Genomic DNA, 20,038 nt, shown 5'->3' with positions numbered 1-20,038 from the left:
GCACTTTGCTGGCAACGGAAGTCCGGAGGTGGGGTTTCCCAGCGAGGGAAGCCTCAGAGAAATCACAGCATCATAAAAACACTGAAGTCCTTGAAACCCCACCTCTGGACTTCCGTTGCCAGCAAAGCGCCCGTTTTTGCAATGCTGGGATTCTCCTGCAGCATCGCAAAAACACAGAAGTCCGGAGGTGGGGTTTCCCATGGAAGGGAGCCTTCACCCGGCAACGGAAGTCTGGAGGTGGGGCATCCCAGCGGCAGCAGCGGGTTCGTAAGGTGAAAATAGTTCGGAAGAAGGGGCAAAAAAATCTTAAACTCTGTGTTCGTATCTCGAAAAGTTCGTATGACGAGGGATTCGTAAGACGAGTTTTCATTGTACATTAATAGCTCTTTAAAAAGCCATACATATCTCTCAATCATTCATGGCCGAATCAAGATAACCTAAGTTGGCTCCAGAGCATTGGAGCCACCACAGAGAAGGCCCTTTCCTGCGGCTCTGCCAACCAATGTTGTTTGTTAGACAGGACCTGGAGAAGGCCAACTAGGTGGCCCCTTATTGGCCACTAGGAGGTGTGTGAGGAGAAGGGGGTCCCATAGGCAGTTTCAGAATGATAAAACAAACCTAGGTAGTCATTGCATTTCTAGAAAATTTGGGGGGGCTCATGTCTGCCATCAAAATTTTGGTGGCTGCAGAAAAATGGTAAAGTTCATTACCTATCTCTGCTTCAAGTTGTGATTTCACCCTAAACTGTGATTTGACCCTGAACTCACTGCATAAAAACAATTATGAGGTGTCCATAATCTTGACAAAATAAAGCAGTGCTTTGGCAAGAAAATTTAAAAAAATTAAAAATACCATAAAAAAAAGAAAAGTACATAAATATTATTTCAAAGTAGTTACAATTCTATATATAATTATCTAATTTAATTATTATTCAAATACATATGTTTCTAATATATGTAGAAAACCCTGATGGGTTTTTTAATGAATTTTGATGGTTTTTTCCATGTTTTTGATCATTTTGAAAAGCAGTAAAAGAATAAATTAAAAAAATAAATAAAATTATGCATTTGTTACAAAGTCTAAAAACAAGAATATACATCCTTCAGCTCCTGAAACTCGACGTACGAACTACTGGACATTTTCTGATTCAAAACTGCAATTAAAGAGATAGCTGCACTGCCAGCTTCGTTTTTCCTTCTGCTATAAATGCTTATTTTATTCAATTACATACTTACCAAACTTCCTTCTTTACGATCTTCTTTTTTCCAATGGCCATGTTACAGTAGAAATCTAACAGCCTTAAAATCATAATTATGGCATTTATTTTAGTATAAATTAGACAAAGAGGGATTATGTCAAACTATTATACACTCCTGAGTCTCTCAGCTCCCAAGACAGCACAGTTTCAAGATAAATGCCAAGTAAAGTTCACTCAAGCCTGTGACGTGGAGAGATGGATGGAAAGATCAAACTCCACATGCTTCTGTGCTCTGGGTGTAAGAAAAAGAATTTCCTTACTACTTGAACCTGGATGGCTGTCCAAGTAGAGAAATGAGTTTGATGGCTTCTTAAAGGTAAAGATTGCTTTACTCAAGGGAGGTAAAATTGCTTCCCCTCTGAAGAGTGAATTTGCCTCGTGGAGACCCATCCCCACAGCTTTTTGACAGTGTCAGCCTTAACTCAACAGGTAAACTTTGACAAATCAACTCACAAATCTTTTCAAGTGGTGGTTTTTGTCACTTCATACAGCCACAGTGGAACTTCAGCTGTGATTATTTGAGCTCTTGAATCTTGAACACAAAGAAAAAGAAACATGTTCAGCTGCAACAGCAGCATTAAATACCAAGAGCTGGAGTAAACCGGGTGGCCTTTTATGTGAAAATTAAATTGTACTCTCATTTTACCTCTGCAAAAATTCCCTTCACCAGAAGTGGCTAACAAATCATACACACACACACACAGAGTATTCATCTGGTTTATTGAAAGCAATATTAATCAAAATGAACAATATGACAGCAAAATTCATTTCCGTCAGGAAAAAGCTGAAGTTCATGGAAGTTCCTAAAGAACCTATCTAGATCAGGTTGGCAAAGCGCGACTCACGAGCTGCATGTGGCTCTTTGCCCCGTAGACTGTGGCTCTTCCAAATGCGGGCACCCACGTGGTATTTTCATGCCCGGCTTAGGAAGTGCTTGGTGAAATTGTTTGAGATGAAGTGCGAACCTTGCAGCCTCCTCCAACGAAAGCGGTGTCCCAGACGAGCAGTGTAAGAGCTCAAGAAGGGATCTCGCGGGTTTTCTGCAGGAATATGAGCATGAATGAAACACTTTCCATGCAGCAGGGCTGGGGAAAGTTGGCTCTTTTATGACTTGTTGACTCTAATTCCCACAATTCCTGAGCCAATCATGCTAGCTCAGGAATTCTGGGAGTTGAATTCCACAAGCCATAAAAGAGCCAACTTTCCCCGTGCCTGGCAGGGACGCTTTAAAAATCACCAGGTAGGAAAGGCGACTCGCAGCAAGGAGGTTGGTTGGCAAGGGTTTTGAACACCTCCTTGTGCTGCAAAAGTCTGAATCCCTGGGAAACAGTTCCTCGCAGGATCAACCTTAGAATTGAAGTGGAGATTAAGTCGCGGTTACCAGGTGCTGGTCCCTTGGGTTGAAAGTCCGACTTTGTTTGATTACAGTTGACTTCCCTAGGAGGAGGAGCCTTCACTCCCCACGCTGAGGCAAGGGTATTTCCCTCTCCCCTTTCCCCCCTTCATTCTTTTTTTCCTGGGATCTAAGCATGAACATACTTAGTAAACAATTAAGTCCTGGAAGCTTAATTTGGCGGAATCTACTGGAAAGGTTGCTGCCTGGATTCGTGCGCGTAGCGGTGGAATAATACAGCTAAAATGGTAGGGGGGAAATGTTGAGGCTAAAGGGAGTGGAAGGTTTGTGTGTGGGGAAGGAGCAAAATAACTCCAACAAGCAATGTATCCCTCTTGCCTGATGGTGATGCAGATACCATCAACCTCGGGTAATGAAGACTCTTGTTCTGGTCTTCAACCAGAATGAATGGTCATAGAAGTGCCTTGCAAAGATGTTTCTTTTGGAGGAGATAGATGGTGGAGAGGGGGAGAAGAAAGGGGAAGATAAAATTTAAAAAGTAGATGGGAGAGGAGAAGAGGAAGGGAAAGGAGGTGCGAGTGAAAAAATAATGGAAGTTCAGACAGGCAAATACTGATATTAATAATATAGATTAAAGCCAAAGTAATGTATTTTCAGTGATATTTTATCATGTTTTGTTTATGGTGATGTAATTATATGATGCGTGGAGGGGGGGAAATTAAAAATTAATTAAAAAGATGTTTCCTTTGGTGAAAGTTGCACAGTGATATTTGATGTTATTAGAAAACCCTATTGATTTGCATGCTGGTATGCTACCTGGGGATACAGAAGAGGCAAACTCAGAAGGCAGCAGCCATCGTATTTCCTCTTTTTCCAGGTGGGCAAAGATGGCTCTTTCATGACTTTGTGAACTTCAACTCCCAGAATTCCTGAGCTAGCATGATTGGCTCAGGAATTCTGGGAGTTGAAAGCCACAAGTCATAAAATAACCATCTTTGCCCACCGAATCCAGAGGAACTGAAAACAGGCAGAGTTTTGGAAGACATGTTGAAAGAAGGTGACTTAAAACCAGGCTATTTTAGATCCAAAAATCAGGACTTAATTTTTGATTAGAAATTACAGCTTTGCCAAGTTTAGGCTGGAAGTCTGTTCCTGCCCCCCCCCCCCCTTCTTTCTGACTGTTGCTATTAACCTCTGGACCACAAACATTTCTCAGTTTTTACAAGGGAAGGTTCATCTATTTAACAAAACATGGTTGCAGAAGATCAAGTTTCAGTCAGTTTAGTGACCTGATCCATTCTTAAGAGGTTCTTTCAGTCTGTAGTTAATTAAATTCCCCTCACAAATCTTGTACAGAGGTTTAAAGGGGGAACATTGAGAGTTGTGTCTGTGTTCCACTGAAGTTCAAAACAAAGTGCTTTGTGCGCATAGTTAATATCCACACATAGTTCAGAACTCCCCAAACTTGGCAATTTTAAAACTTGTGGACTTCAACTCCCAGAATTCTGAGAGTTGAAGTCCACAAGTCTTAAAGTTGCCAAGTTTGAAGACCTCTAAAATGGTTGATGCTTTGGAGAAACAGTGGTGGGTTGACATGATTCCAATCTGCCTATTTGTTGAATGCTTCCTAGGTTTATATGGGTTCCCATGTCTCTTGCTTCCTAGAGAGAAGATTGGGAAGGGAATGGCTGGGGAGAGCAGAAACTTCTGCGGCTAGTTCACAGCCCTATTCAGAACAGAGAAGGAAGGAGAAGATATGTTGATTTTTAGCACCTGGAATAGTATTCCTGATTCGTATAATCAACTGAAAAAGCTAGCCTTGGCTGTTCTTTCCTTAATCAGGTCTACATATTTATGTAAACAATTATTTTCAAGCATAAACCTTATCGAGAGTAAATTTAGAAGTTGTCTTATTGATGAGAACCTGAATTGTGCCTAAAATTAAAAAACAATAACATACAAACGTGACTTTCCGAGGAGATGCAAGGCCATTGTTCACATTAGTGTTTGTCAGTCATTGTCATGATTTAATTTTATGGATATTGTAAGGTAAGTTGTAAGGAATTTAATTTTATCAATAAATAATAATAATGATAAATAATATCATTATTAAGTATATCAAGTTTTATTCAGCATACCTTTAGTTTAACTAAGACATAAAACTTTAACATGGAGGTGCCAAGAGAGAGGGAGATATAGAGATGAAGAGAGAGAGACACAGAGAGGGAAAGAGAGACAAAAGATACAGAGAGGGGGGAGAGAGTTAGAGGGGGGGGACAGAGAGATGGAGAGAGAGATAGTGAGAGAGGAGGGAAAAAAGCCATAGGTACAGAGAGAGGGGAAGAGAGACATAGAGACACAGAAATACAAAGAGGGGGACAGTGGGAGAAATACAGAGAGAGGGGGAGATAGAGAGGAAAAGGAGGAGACATAGAGAGATGCAGAGCGAGAGAGGGAGAGGGGGAGATACAAAAGGGGGGAGATAGAGGAAAGGATTTTCTGGTTCCCAGTTCTCTGCCCTAATGACCGGCTGGATAGGCGTGGCTACGGGGTCATGTGACTGGGTGGGAGTGAGTGATGTCGAGTTGGCCACGCCCACTCAGGATTTGTGGTTCAGGTTTTGTGGCTCCCATTGTTTTTTTTTCCCTGTTGGAAATGGGTCCAAATGTCTCTTTGAGTGTTTAAATTTGTCGACCCCTGATCGAGACCAAGGACCTCAGTTGAGAAATCGCTCTAAATCTTACCACCATCTCAAGAGGGAACACATTAAAGAAGAGGGTCTTGGAGCATCTGCTCCCTATTTCTAAACACCCTGAAATAGCCTCTCTGCAACTAGTAGAATTTTCTGTCAACCAAGTAACTTATCAGTAAATATCTTTGCAGCATTAAACAATTATGATCACTCAAAGTTGTCCTCTACTTTGCATGTAATGTATTTCCAGAGTATCATCTGCAAACCAGCCATAGAATAGATTATCTGAATGGCCACAGAACAAAACACGATTTGAGTCTTTAAAAAGAAAAAACTGATTTGAGTCTTTAAAAAGAATACGTGAAAAGAATAGGCAGTGACAAATGATACAAGTCAAAAGGGAACATAAATGAAAGAGCATATGAATAGTGGGAGAAAAATATATATATATACAGAGGCGGCATAATAATGGAAGACAGTTTTTTTATAGTACCATTCATGATTAAAGAGGTTAAAAGAAAACTGCTTGAAAGTATTATTTCCTCCTACTGGGCAACTTGCAATACATTTCTATAGTTAATTTATCTAAAGACTGCCTTTTTGTAGCTCAATTTTATAAGTATTCTCAATTATTCTGTGATGGAAAAAATCCTTTGTAAAGTTAAAATACAAATCTCTTCCTTTCCAGAGGAAGAAAGGAAAAAGGCAAATTACTGGTAGATATAAGCCTTGGAACCCACAAGCCACAGGGAGGCAATTTGATTTTTAATGGTGGCAATTGGAATATTGTTTAAACCAAGTTAATGGCCTTTCAGGCTTCCTCCCTGTGAGTAGGGGTTCATTTTTTCAATAGTAAGAATTATGTCATGGGAGGGATCAGGATTTTAGAGATGCTTAGGTGGGGCATGGCCAAAAATAGTTTGGGAACTATTGTTCTATACAGATTTCTTATTTGAGTTACTTTATTAGACCACATAAGCATCTTTAAAAATGATCAATATAAGAAAACTGTCATTGCTTACTCTTGTTAACTATGGAAATCAAGTCATGTTAAGTTCTGCTTAAACAGAAGAAGCAAATTCAGGCTCTTTAATTTTTACGGCAAATTCCTACAAAAATTGCAAAGCATGAAACTGTAGGAAGTTAGCAACCCCCCTCTCCTAAAAAAAGGGGAAAAAATAGGAAATATTAAAAGGGCAGAATATTTCCTCCAGAAAGGAGGCAGAAACTCAGCCTACCCTCCCCTTTCCCAATGGGCCATAAAGGCCTGAGCCAGTTTATTCTACATAACAAAGATCTATCCACTTCAGCTCCAGATTGATGGGATTAAGAGATGGCCCTCAAGACATGATAGTATTACTGTAGTCCCCCATCCATCTCACCTGGGAAGATTACATTAGCCTGCAAGGCTCAACCAAGCCTGGGAGACAGACAGCCTACAGAACTAGCTAAGACCCCACCCCCTGGGAGTCTGACCACCAATCAGAGTGCATTTCTTACACAGAAACAGGAAGCTCTAGGGTTCGGCCCAGAGAGGGCATAAAAACAGCCAGCATGTTTCCAGTGTCTTTCTCCCCACTTGGGACTGAACCCAAAAGGCTACTTCTTCAAGCAAAACAAAAGGACTAGCATATCAATACAATACAGCAGTCCTTGTAAAATGAGGAAATAAGCAATATTAAGTGTCAATGTCTAAATCCTGTATTGTGAAACTTAGTCACTCCAATAAAACATGAAATTTAGAATTTTTTATGCAATAGGTTGTAATCTTTAAAAATATATAAAACGCAACCAAAAAAAAGTTGTAGAAAAATAGAGATGTTATGAATATGATTTATTCCAGTTCCAAAAGACATACTGTTAAACATCAATTGCCATAGTCAAAAACTGTGATCTGAAATTGAACACAAAAGGCTTGGACAAAATTATCAATATGCAAAATAATAAAATATCAAAATAAAATATAATTTATAGTGTTCGTCGATTGGATCCTATTAAAGGGAAGAATTCCAACGATTCTGTTTTCAGTATTCTGTTCATTTGAATCTATCAATTTATTTAAAACAAATAAACTGAAGCCCTCAAAAAACTACCTTAAATAAACCAGAAGACTCATGAGCCGAAAAAGAAAAAAACAGGAATCAACTACAACATTTAATAGTGTAAGGCTGCAACAGTCACCATGTGGGACAAACAGGCAGAAGACTAGCAGAGCACAACTATGAACAGCAACTAGTAGTCAGAAAACATACTAAAACATCCCATAATCTTACAATACATGGATGGACTCAACTAGTTACAATTGGGAAACTGAGCATCTAGAGCAGTGATGGCAAACCTTTTTTTGATCAGGTATCAAAAGGACGCGCACGTGCCTGATAGCTCTCTCCAGGCATTTCCGAACTTCCAGTAGGCCTATTGGGTCTGTTTTTCGCCATCCATAGGCTCTGAGGCTTTCCTGAAACCTGGGGAGGGCAAAAACGGCCACTACACACACTCCTAAAAGCCAAAAATCAGCTGGAGCTGACATTGGGCAAAACCTTGCATGCCCTCAGATATGGCTCCGTGTGCCATCTGTGGCACGCATGCCATAGATTTGCCATCATGGATGTAGAGCAGTGATGGCGAACCTACGGCACGGGTGCCACAGGTGGTATGCGGAGCCATATATTCTGACACACGAGCCATTGCCCTAGCTTAGCTCCAGGGTACATGTGTGTGTCGGCCACGGCCAGCTGATTTTTGGCTTGCACAGAGGCTCTGGGAGAGTGTTTTTGGCTTCCAGAGAGCCTCCAGGGGGAAGGAGAAGGGTGATTTTACCTCCCCTGGCTCCAAGGAAGCCTTTGGAGCTTGGGGAAAGTGAAACACAAGCCTACTGGACCCACCAGAATTTGGGAAACAGGCTGTTTCTGGCCTCCAAAGGACCTCCAGGGTGTGAGGAAAGCTGTTTTCGCCCTCTCTAGGAATTGAATTATGGGTGTGGGCATTCACGCTCTTTCAGCAACCGAGGAAAAAAAGGTTTGCCATTACTGATCTAGAGCAAGTAGAATCCAAGAAAACTAGGGAAATCCTATAAGCTTGGAATTCGGACAAATGAGACAGGTATACAGAAATAAACATTTATACACAGTTCAAAAGAAAGCTTTAAAAGTTTAAAAATGAAACAAACGAACACCTTCTCACTAAGAAAAACTTCAGAAGAGAAGGATTTAGGGGTAGTGATTTCTGACAGTCTCAAAATGGGTGAACAGTGTGGTTAGGCGGTAAGGAAAACAAGTAGAACGCTTGGCTGCATAGCTAGAGGTATAACAAACAGGAAGAGGGAGATTGTGATCCCGCTGTACAAAGCGCTGGTGAGACCACATTTGGAATACTGTGTTCAGTTCTGGAGACCTCACCTACAAAAAGATATTGATAAAATAGAACGGGTCCAAAGACGGGCTACAAAAATGGTGGAAGGTCTTAAGCATAAAACTTATCAGGAAAAACTTAATGAACTCAATCTGCATAGTCTGGAGGACAGAAGGCAAAGGGGGGACATTGACAGGGTAAGCTAAGTTACTGTATAGAGCATACCCCACCTCTTCTAGCACTGAAGATATTACTTACTCTAGTAACAATACTAGACAACAGAGTATCAACAGTACAGACCTTCAAATTTCTAGGTTCTATCATATCTTAAGATCTAAAATGGTCACCTAACATCAAAAACATCATCAAAAAAGCACAACAAAGAATGTTCTTCCTGCGCCAGCTCAGGAAGCTCAAACTGCCCAAGGAGCTGCTGATCCAGTTCTACAGAGGAATCATTGAGTCTGTCATCTGCACCTCTATAACTGTCTGGTTTGGTGCTGCAACTCAACAGGACCGACACAGACTTCAGAGGATAATCAGAACTGCAGAAAAAAAAACAATTGCTGCCAACCTGCCTTCCATTGAGGACCTGTATACTTCACAAGTCAAAAAGAGGGTGGGGAAAATATTTACTGACACCTCGCATCCTGGACACAAACTGTTTCAACTCCTACCCTCAAAACATCGCTACAGAGCATGGCACACCAAGACAACTAGACACAAGAACAGTTTTTCCCCCGAACACCATTACTCTGCTAAACAAATAATTCCCTCAACACTGTCAGACTTTTTACTAAATCTGCACTTCTATTTCTACTAGTTTTTCTCATTATTCCTATCATCCTTTTCCTTCCACTTAGGACTGTATGACTGTAACTTGTTGCTTGTATCCTAAGATTTTTATTAATATTGATTGTTTCTTCATTGCTTATTTGACCCCTATGACAATCATTAAGTGTTGTACCACATGATTCTTGACAAATGTATCTTTTTCTTTTATGTACGCTAAGAGCATATGCACCAACACAAATTCCTTGTGTGTCCAATCACACTTGGCCAATAAAATTCTATTCTATTCTATTCTATTCTAACACAACATTCACATGCAAGCAACCAAGTTCAGAGAACACCAAATGCTCCATTACCTAAGAAATTATCAGAGTTTTCTTGGAAATTCGCACAGTTTTCTGGGCAGGTTCTTTGTCATTGCCTACTTCTTAGGGCTGAGAGACAAGGACTGGCACAAAGTCAATCAGCTAAGGTGGGACTGGAACTCACAGACTCAGTTTCCACCCTGATGCCTTAACCGTTACACCAAACTGGCTCTCACACAGAACCATATAAAATATTCAAATTAAGAAATTAATTTGGATTACATGGAGTGTTTTCAAGCAAAGCATAAATAACATTCAAGTGAACATGAACAACATCTCAATCACCACATCTAAGATTACTTTACTATTATGAAAGGCGCATCTGTCATGTGCCCGTATTATCAGTATAACAATTTATCTCTCTCAAGAGATAAATAAATATGCAATATTGAAAACCATAACTCTAAATAAGCCTTTCTCATTTCCTCTCAGTAGTGAAACCGAGATTAGACTTTTTTGCCTAACATTTAAACCTCATATGACTTTTGCCCCTTTCATATCTTCAATCAAAAACTTCCGCTGCCAGTATATTCACAACATATTGGTTAAGACAGCATTCACAGGTTCATCTTTTTTATTTGGATTACAATAATCCCAAATAATTACCGGTATATTCATAATTATTGCTATGTCTTTTTAAGGTCTATATATCATTCATAGTATCTGATACATGAAGAATCCAGCATCTCCCCATTCCAGCCACCCATATTATAATATATAATTAATGGATGCTTTAAATGTGGCAATTCACACTTCATAAAGCCACCTGAATTTTCCAAAATGAGGCAAGACTCTGAGTTGCTGTATCCCTTCATTTAAAAAGAGTTGAGGAAACAAAGGAAAGGAAAAGAGAGAAAAATGATTTCTTGGGATAATGTAATCTAGTAGAGATATGGCTCTTATAATGATTACCAAAAAAAAATCCCCTCTCTTTTTTCCTGCTTTATTCAATTTGGAAACTTGCAAAGTAGCAATGGTTTTGTAACATTTCATTTGGCCTAAAATAAATTGGTCTCTATAGATTTAGTTTTTCATGGCCAACACAGCTAAAATTAATTTTTAACTCATGCTGCGACTTTCAGCTGAAACTTTGTAAAACACCATTGTTTTTCAATCCACCAATATTAGGATTAAACTCGTAATGTTTGTCTTTGGAAATAGATTATATTTCTGTTTAAGGAACTGATCTCTTAATTCTGCCTTAGAAATAAATCTATGCCCCATCTTTACAAATCCCTTATTCGTATTCCCAATCCACATTGCACTGCAATTCATCTCCAAATACTATTCAATTTATAAATATGGAGTTGCTTCGGATTAGTAGAGCCACTGTATGCTACAGGCATAACAGAAAAGCAGAAAGGCACTTTCTCATTTTCTACAATTTAAATGCATCTGTTCTAGATTTGGAGAACAATACCTATTTCTGCCATCATGGCTGAGAGTAGATTCTGTAATATCCCCAACTATTGGTGCTTTTTAATCTTGGCAAAGGATAGACTGGTTCTGATTTATTTCCTCTTCAGGCTATTTGGACTATGTTAACTCCTACTTTTTCAAGCAGTTCCAATTGACAATTTGCTCATTAAGTGGCATTTCTTTGAAAATAGAAAAGATATGAAATTCCCTTTGTGTGTTTATCATAAGAAAAAGAAATTTCTTAAAATAATTAAAATAAAAGGAACAAAAGCTTTATAGAAGACTTCTTTCTGAATGTTTATACAGTATTTTCTTCAACACTTTAAAATGTATCTTTATTCATTGTGTTTTGCCTCTTGGCTGTGATCAAGTTTTATATACATGTTATTACATTTGTTTACATCCCTTTACTAATTTCCATATAAATTATTTGTGGTAATGAACCTATTTCCTATGTAATAATATGACTATGTTCATATAGCATAGTAAGCCATTGCTTGTTGAAGTATTATATGCATAGTGCCCGAATATACTCACAGCATAGCACAGTGTTTTTCAACCAGTGTGCCGCGGCACACTAGTGTGCCGTGAGACATGGTCAGGTGTGCCGCGGATAAATTAAACATGGGTCCGCAAACTACCATTCCTGCTAAGATATCCCTTTTGTGTTCATCAAAACAGGCCCAGGTTTCACACCAAGTCAGTATAAATACATTTAGAAACTATATTATTAACTATATGTATAATATGTACTGTGTTAGAGTGTCATTTTGTGTCATTTTGGTTGGTGGTGTTCCCCAGGATTTTGTAAATGTAAAAAATGTGCCGCAGCTCAAAAAAGGTTGAAAATCACTGGCATAGCACACCACAAATATATTTTGATATGAGGCGTGAAAATTCAGATTCTAAGAGTGCAGTTTAGATCAGTAGTTCCCAACATGGGGCCAATGCCCCAAGGGGAGGCAATTTGATTTTTAATGGGAGTAATTGGTCCCTTGTTTAAACCAAATTAATGGCCTTTTAGGCTTCCTCTTAAATGAGCAAGTTCACTTTTAAGAGTAAGAATTATATGTCCCCAAGGTGGTGGGGTGTGAATCAGGATTTTAGAGATATTTACATGGGGCATGCCCCAAAAAAGATTGGGAGCCACTAGTTTAAGTGGTAGATATTAAGTTTTTCTTTAAAACAAGTACAGTAATACCTCGTCTTACGAACTTAATTGGTTCCAGAAGTAGGTTTGTAAGGCGAAAAGTTCATAAGACGAAACATTGTTTCCCATAGGAAACAATGTAAAAGCGATTAATGCGTGCAAAGAGGGGAAAAATCACAAAATGGCGCTCCGCTGGGTGCCGCCACCCGGCTGTCATCTTTTAAAACAGCCAGGGGGCTTCTCGGCGTTCTCCCGAACCCAAACCCGAACTTTTCAGGTTTGGGAGGCTGCCGAGAAGCGCCACCGCCCAGCTGTCACTTTCTGAAACAGCCGGGGGGCTTCTCGGCGTTCTCCTGAACGCCGAACCCAGAACTTCGGGTTCCGGAGGCCGCCGAGAAGCGCCCAGCTGTTTCAGAAGGTTACAGCCTGGCGGCGCCACCCGGTGAAGCACTATTTTTGCAATCGGCGGCGTTTTCGGCCGATCTGAAGGCTGGAAAGGAGGTGGGGAATCCCAATAGGGAATTCCATGGGTGGAGCTTTGACGTCACGAAGACGTCCTTCCTGGAGCGCCATTTTGCGATCCGCAGTGGGTTCGTAAGCCAAAAAAAGTTCGTAAGAAGAGGCAAAAAATTTCCGAACCCCAGGTTCGTATCACGAGGTACCACTGTAATTCAACTAAACAATGTATCACTTATAACCAAGGCTAAACATTTTCTTAACTTTGTGCTCCATAAATCATTCAAAAATATATTTTAAAAAATAGCAAGTCAAAGAGAATAACAGGATAAAAGTTTCCTAAATCTTAACTTAATATACAGAAAAATATCCTGCAAAATAATAAATCATGCATGACAAACTAAATATGGTAAATAAAGTGCAGATAAATAGAAAAGCTGAATCTAAATGTCAAATTATAAACAAAGGAGTGCATTCACAAGAATGAGCTATTTCCAGCATGTTGGCTGATAAGTTATTTTCTGAATTAAAAGGAGTTGGCTTTTCAGTTAATTCAGAAAAATATTCCCAATCCAGTTATACCACCATTTTACTTCACATTACATTCCACATTATATTGATTTAATTTTATAGTGATGTTTATTTATTTCTGCAATATATGTGTTTGGCAGTTACACAATATTGAGCCGTGGTAGTGCAGTGGTTAGAATGCAGTATTTCAGGCTAACTCTGCCCACTACCAGAAGTTCAATCCTGACCAGTTGAAATTGACTCAGCCTTCCATTCTCCTAAAATTGGTAAAATGAGGATCCAGATTGTTGGAGGCAATATGCTGACACTGCAAACCATTTAGTGTGTTGTAAAACATATGAAGTTGTATACAAGTGCTATTGCTATTGCTATACTAATCCATATTAATGAAGTAAGCTCTGATTTATTGAACATGACACTCTGAATATAATCAACTTGAACACACTAGAGGAAAATGTAGCTATCTGGTTCACATTTCAGTGTCTAGAGTAAACCTAGACAATATTAAACAGTGTAACTCATGAATAAATGTGTTGGCCAAATGCAGCTTTTATTCTGTCTGTTTCATTTATTTTACTTTACGGAAGAGAATAAACAATTTTATTTTTGGTGAGACAAAACCTATGTATTCAGAACTCATGTTTAAATGAATCAGATTTTATTGAATAAACCCAACTGCTGATCAGTTCACGCAACAGAAAGTTACTCCAGTTCTTGAGTTTGCACAGCGGCACATGCTGCAACATAACAAATCATACTCCTGCATAGCACAAATACAATGGAACTGGAAAGAACCCAAAGGATCCAGAGATGAAAATATATTTAACCCAGATGTTTGAAGTATGCTAAGGGCATGCCTGTAAGCAGTTTTTCTACACACCATGGATGCAGTTTAATTATTAGCTTAATCCTGGGAAATCGCAGCTCAAAATAATCTAAGCTACAAAGTTCGCTGAAGGATTTTGGATCAGTTTGCTTGCCTTCTCTTGCCTCCCAAATCTACCTTAAGTACTATTACCTATAAACGAGGGATACAAAAGATTTTAAAAGTTAATATAAAACGATGGAATCTCAACAGCAGAAAATAGGACTTCAGCAACAGAGTGATCAATGCTTGAAATGCACTACCTGACTCTGTGGTTTCTTCCCCAAACCCCAAAAACGTTCACCTTAGACTGTCTATAGTTGACCTCACTCCATTCTTAAGAGATCTGTAAGGGGTGTACATAAGCGCACCACTGTGCATACCATCCCTGTCCTAATGTCCTATTGTCCAAATTTACCTATACCTACTTTGCTTTTGTTTATGTTTATACCATACCTATTATGTTGTACATGTTTGGATAGATAGATAGATAGATAGATAGATAGATAGATAGATAGATAGATAGATAGACAGACAGACAGATATTGTATTTATATGCCGCTCACTCCAAAACTGACTCAGAATGGCTAACGGCAATCATAAATACAACAGTAAAAATATAGTACAAAAAGATAGATAGATAGATAGATAGATAGATAGATAGATAGATAGATAGATAGACAGACAGACAGACAGATATAGGTAGATAGGTAGCTATAGATAGATAGATAGATAGATAGATAGATAGGCAGATAGATATAGGTAGATAGGTAGATTAGAGAGAGAGAGAGAGAGAGAGAGAGAGAGAGAGGCAGGCAGGCAGGCAGGCAGGCAGGCAGATGAAGCATTGCTATTTGAAGCGTCTTGGAGGTTTGACAGAACATAAATGCAATTTGTAAAAGGAGAAAAAAAAACATCCTCTGCAACATGTCGGCATTAAGATAACCATGAAATGAGATGAAGATTTCCAGTCTTTTTTTTTTTCATCACCGTGGCCGGACCTTTGCTCTTTTCTTATGCCCCACTCCCCACTTCTAAAGGCTCCTCCACACTGGACCTGCATTGCAATAACACCCGCTCGTCCTCCTGGTTGTATCCTCACCCCAACTGCCCTCGCAACAAAGCCAACCCATTTATCAAGGCAGAAAAAACAAAAACCACCCTGTCCGCCGCTCTCGCCTCGCAAAGGAAAGCCACAGGAGGGAGGGAGGGAGGCAAAAAAAAAAAAGGCTGGCGCCAAGTCTAAATGGGGTGGGCAGGGATTGCACGGATTGCAACCCCAGCGATTGGGGCTACGTCAGTTCTTTCCCCTCCACCTCCCACCCTTCCCAAATACATATACAGTATATATATATATCAGTATTTGAGCGCAGGGCTGCTTCGGGATTTTGTACCTTGCATGGGAGGGCGAAGTTCAGCTGCAGCCTTGAGGTTGCAGCCACAAAGCCCAGACTGTCTCCGGGACCGGGAGGCGAAGGCGAGGCGGTGCTTTGAGCTCCCGCCCCTTTCCACTCCCACCCGGGCGGTTCATTAGCAGGCAGCTCCGAAAGGGGCCACAGGTGATTATTTGCTAATATTATGATGATTATTACCTGCAGCGGATCCGGGACGAGGCGAAGGCGCAACGCCGTTGGTCCAACTCCGAATAGTTGATGGCTCTCGCTCTCTTTCCAGCCGCTCCTCAGTCGAGCCGGAAGAACCGAGCCCCGCTTCGTCGCTCCGGCCCGCGAGGAATCATCGCAAATCTCCGGCGAAACTTTTGCTCTTTATTTTTCCCCCCTCCCACCCACCGCCCGCTGCCCCTCTCGGCCCGGACCCTCCCGCTCAAGCTCGGGCCGCCATTTTGCCGCGGGGCACGCCGGATAATCCGGAGGAATCCCCACGTAGCGGCGTGGTTGCATCATCGCTTCTTCCCCCAAAAAAAAGCCTGAGGGGAAAAAAGTGGAAAGGGGGGGGGCTTAGTGTGGCGTCGGGAGGGTTGCCATGGCATTGGGGAAAATAGGGGAGGGGGAAGCTTGCCAGGCGGGAGGCGCGAGGTGGTCCTCGCGACGCCTTCTCTGCGGCGGCGGCGTTTAAGCGGCTCTTCTTGCCGCGTTGGTCCCGAAGGAAGCTCTCGAGAAACGGCCTCCTCAGAAGTTGTGAATGCTCCAACACTGGAAGTTTTTAAGGAGAGATTGGGGAACGATTTGTAACACCATTTCTGTTGGGTTTGATTTTTAAGCTTTTTTTTATAGTTCATCAAGCACAGGGCCACCATCAGGAATTTTGGGGCCCCATACAGCCTAAGTGTCTGCCCCCCCCCCGGCCATTTTAAAACTACTGCCCCCCAAATCCGGTGCCATGCCCACCATGGCCACACACCCTGGGCAAGCCCTCCCCCGGCCCTCTGAGGTCAAACACAGCCCTGATGTGGCCCTCAATGAAATTGAGTTTGACACCCCTGGCCTAGAGGCTAAATCCTATGAACAAGGGCTAAGAGAATGAGTATGTTTAGCTCAATAAATAGAAAACTGAGGGGGAATATAATAGTAGTTTCCCAATCCTTAAAGGGCTGCCACAGAGCAGATGGCATCTATTTATTCTCCATGCCACCTGAAGGTAGTACAAAAAGCAATGGGCGGAACCTCACCAAGAAGAAATGCAATCTAGAAATAAGGAAAAACTTGGGACTGGGCGGCATAGAAATAAAAAATAAATAAATAAATCCCTTCTTTTTAATTAAAAGAAATTAATAGAAACATAGAAGACTGATGGCAGAAAAAGACCTCATGGTCCATCTAGTCTGCCCTTATACTATTTCCTTTATTTTATCTTACAATGGATATATGTTTATCCCAGGCATGTTTAAATTCAGATACCTGTACTGTGGATTTACCAACCACGTCTGCTGGAAGTTTGTTCCAAGCATCTACTACTCTTTCAGTGAAATAATGTTTTCTCAGGTTGCTTTTGATCTTTCCCCCAACTAACTTCAGATTGTGTCCCCTTGTCCTTGTGTTCACTTTCCTATTAAAAACACTTCTCTCCTGGACCTTATTTAACCCTTTAACATATTTAAATGTTTCGATCATGTCCCCCCTTTTCCTTCTGTCCTCCAGACTATACAGATTGAGTTCATGAAGTCTTTCCTGATACGTTTTATGCTTAAGACCTTCCACCATTCTTGTAGCCCGTCTTTGGACCCGTTCAATTTTGTCAATAATAATTTTAAAAAACCAAAATCCATTACTATTAAAACTAAAACAACCAGCAAAACTATTAATAAAAACAGGTGAGGGCTGGTTTTTTTTTCTCTGTTATTATTTAAGTGCTTTTACCATATGCTTTAAATCAAGAATCACTTCTCCCTCTGTTTCTCTCTCTTTTCTGTCATTCTCTGCCTCAATCATTTTCTCATTTCTCTTTTTTTCTCCCCTTTTTTCTATCATTCCTCTCTCTCTCTCTCTCTTTCTTTCACTCTTCTCTCTCTCTCTTTCTTCCTCTCTTTCACTCTCTTCCTTCCTCTCTCATCTCTTTCTTTCTCTTTCTCTCTCTTGCTTTCTTTCTCTTTCTCTCACTCCCTTCCTCTCTCATCTCTTTCTTTCTTTCTCTATCTTGCTTTCTTCCTCTCTCTCACTCTCTTCCTTCCTCTCTCATTTCTCTCTCTCTCTTTCTCTCTCTCTCTCTCTTTCTCTCTCTTGCTTTCTTCCCCTCTTTCTTTCTTTCTTTCTCTCTCTCTCTTTCTCTAGCTTTCTTCCTCTCTCACTCTCTTCCTTCCTCTCTCATCTCTCTCTCTCTCTTTCTCTCTCTCTTTCTCTATCTTGCTTTCTTCCTCTCTCTCTTCCTTCCTCTCTCATCCCTTACTTTCTTTCTCTCTATATATATATTGCTTTCTTCCTCTCTCTCACTCTTCCTTCCTCTCTGATCTCTCTCTCTTTTCTTTCTCTCTCTTTCTCTATCTCTCCCCCTCTTTCTCTCTCTCTCTTTTTCTCACTTTCCCTCTCTTGTTTTCTTTCTCTCTCTCTCTTGCTTTCTCTCTCACACTCTTTCTCTCTCTCGTTCTCTTTCTCTTGCTATCTCTTTCTCTCCCCCTATTTCTCTCTCTCTCTCTCACTTTCTCTCTATCTTGTTCTGTCATCGCTCTCACTCTCTCTCGTTCTCCGGAGGCTGGTGAAAGTAATTTTCAATTACTTTCAATTGTAATTTTCAATTACAATCAACCTATCTCTCCTTCCTTCCTTTCCCCCCTCCCTCTTTTCCTTTCCTTCCTTCCCTTCCCCTTTCTCCTTCTTTCCCTTCTTCCTTCCTTCATTCCAACCAACCAACCTATCTCTTCTTCCTGTTTCCTTCTCCTCCCTCTTCCCCTTCCTTCCCCTCCGTCTTTCCCTTCCTTCCCTCCCTATTTTTCCTTCCTTCCTTCCCTTCTGTGTCCTCCTGGCCCTCTCTTCCCCTCCCCTCCCTTTCCCTGACGAGGGCAAGAGCCGCAGCCGGGCGGGGAGCGCCCCACTCGCTTCGTTCCCGCCGCAGGGCTCGGTCGGGACTCGGGAGCCCGCTGGTCAGGGCTCGGTCGGCGCCACCAGGAATCCAGGAAACCGGGGTCAGCGGACGGTGCCTGGAATGTCGGGCGCGTGGGCTGACGCGTGCTTTCTCCACACCCTTGCTGCCAGCAGCCCAACCCGGAAAATTCAAAGTAAGAAAAACCTTCGCTCTTACTTTGAATGCTCCGGGCAGGCTAGCAGGGAGATGGAGAGAGCGCGGTGGCCCCCGCTGTGAGAATGCCTGCAGGGAAGAGAGGCGGAGCGGACGGGTGGGCGAGGGCAGCGGCGAGTAGCCAGGGGGGCGCGAGGGGGCTAGAAGCGGGGGGGGGCGGCCGCGGCTTCGTGCGCGCCCTTGGAAAAGGGTGCGCGGGGGGGCCGTTTGGGGGACGCTGGCGCATGCGTGGGAAGCCTACAACTTGCGCTTGTGTTAAATTTTGTTTCTTTCCTAAGCAGCCTTCTGTGTAAAAAAATCCATTTGGGAACGACTCGTTCCCAAATGGATTTTTTTACACAGAAGGCTGCTTAGGAAAGAAACAAAATTTAACACAAGCGCAAGTTGCAACCGCCACCCCAAAGGGGCTCCTACCTTCGCCGCACGCTTTACTCTGGGACTGGAGGACCGTGCTGCCAAAGGCTCCGTCGGGGCTTCTTCAAGTCCTGCCTCGCGAGGGCCAGAGGGCCCGCCTTTTTCGTTGGTGAGGCAGGCAAGAGAGGGCCGGTACTGCGCATGTGCGACGGCGGGCAAAACCGGGCCCCCTCATGGCCAGGCCCGGTACACCAGTACCAGTAGTACCCCCCTATCGGCGGCCCTGATCAAGCATACTGGTTTGAGAACTGTAGTTAGTTTTCTTCTACCACGTCTACACCTTATATATATTGCTCAAAAAAATAAATAAAAATAAATAGTCAAAGAATGCATCCTGGATCTGAATGAATGAAACATTCTCATTGAATACGACTGTGTTTAGAATAAATAAACTATTACTAAACTATTATTAATCGGATCGAATTGTTTTATTATGTATTCTTTGTTTCTTGTGAGACGCCCCAAGTCAGCGGAGAGGGGCGGCATACAAATCTAATCAACCAATCAATAAATAAACAAACAAACAAACAAACAAATACATACATAGTATACATACATACATACTTTGTTCTGTACAAAGTTGAATGTGCACATTGTCAAATCAGTGTTGCTTCCTAAGTGGACAGTTTGATTTCACAGAGTTATATTGTGTTGTTTAAGTGTTCCCTTTATTTTTTTGAGCAGTGTATAATATATAGTTAA

The 20,038-nt window shown here is 41.4% G+C and overlaps 1 protein-coding gene across 4 annotated transcripts in view; it reads right to left on the bottom strand.

Moving 5' to 3' along the window:
* Window positions 1–16,081, bottom strand: part of TJAP1 (tight junction associated protein 1) — a 77,507-nt gene extending 61,426 nt beyond the window's left edge. For 2 of the 4 annotated variants that reach the window (XM_070734185.1, XM_070734188.1), the window contains exon 1: window positions 15,826–16,028. The gene's annotated coding sequence lies outside the window, so the exon portion shown is untranslated. Of the gene's footprint in view, window positions 1–1,235; window positions 1,379–15,825 lie in introns of those variants that run through there. The other 2 variants (XM_070734186.1, XM_070734187.1) reach the window with 2 other exon arrangements.
* Between the last annotated feature and the right edge of the window lie 3,957 nt (window positions 16,082–20,038).

The sequence above is a fragment of the Erythrolamprus reginae genome, chromosome 1 (assembly GCF_031021105.1).
Source record: "Erythrolamprus reginae isolate rEryReg1 chromosome 1, rEryReg1.hap1, whole genome shotgun sequence".
In the NCBI taxonomy this organism is placed as follows: Eukaryota; Metazoa; Chordata; class Lepidosauria; order Squamata; family Dipsadidae; genus Erythrolamprus; species Erythrolamprus reginae.
This window is presented reverse-complemented; position numbering and strand designations above follow the sequence as displayed.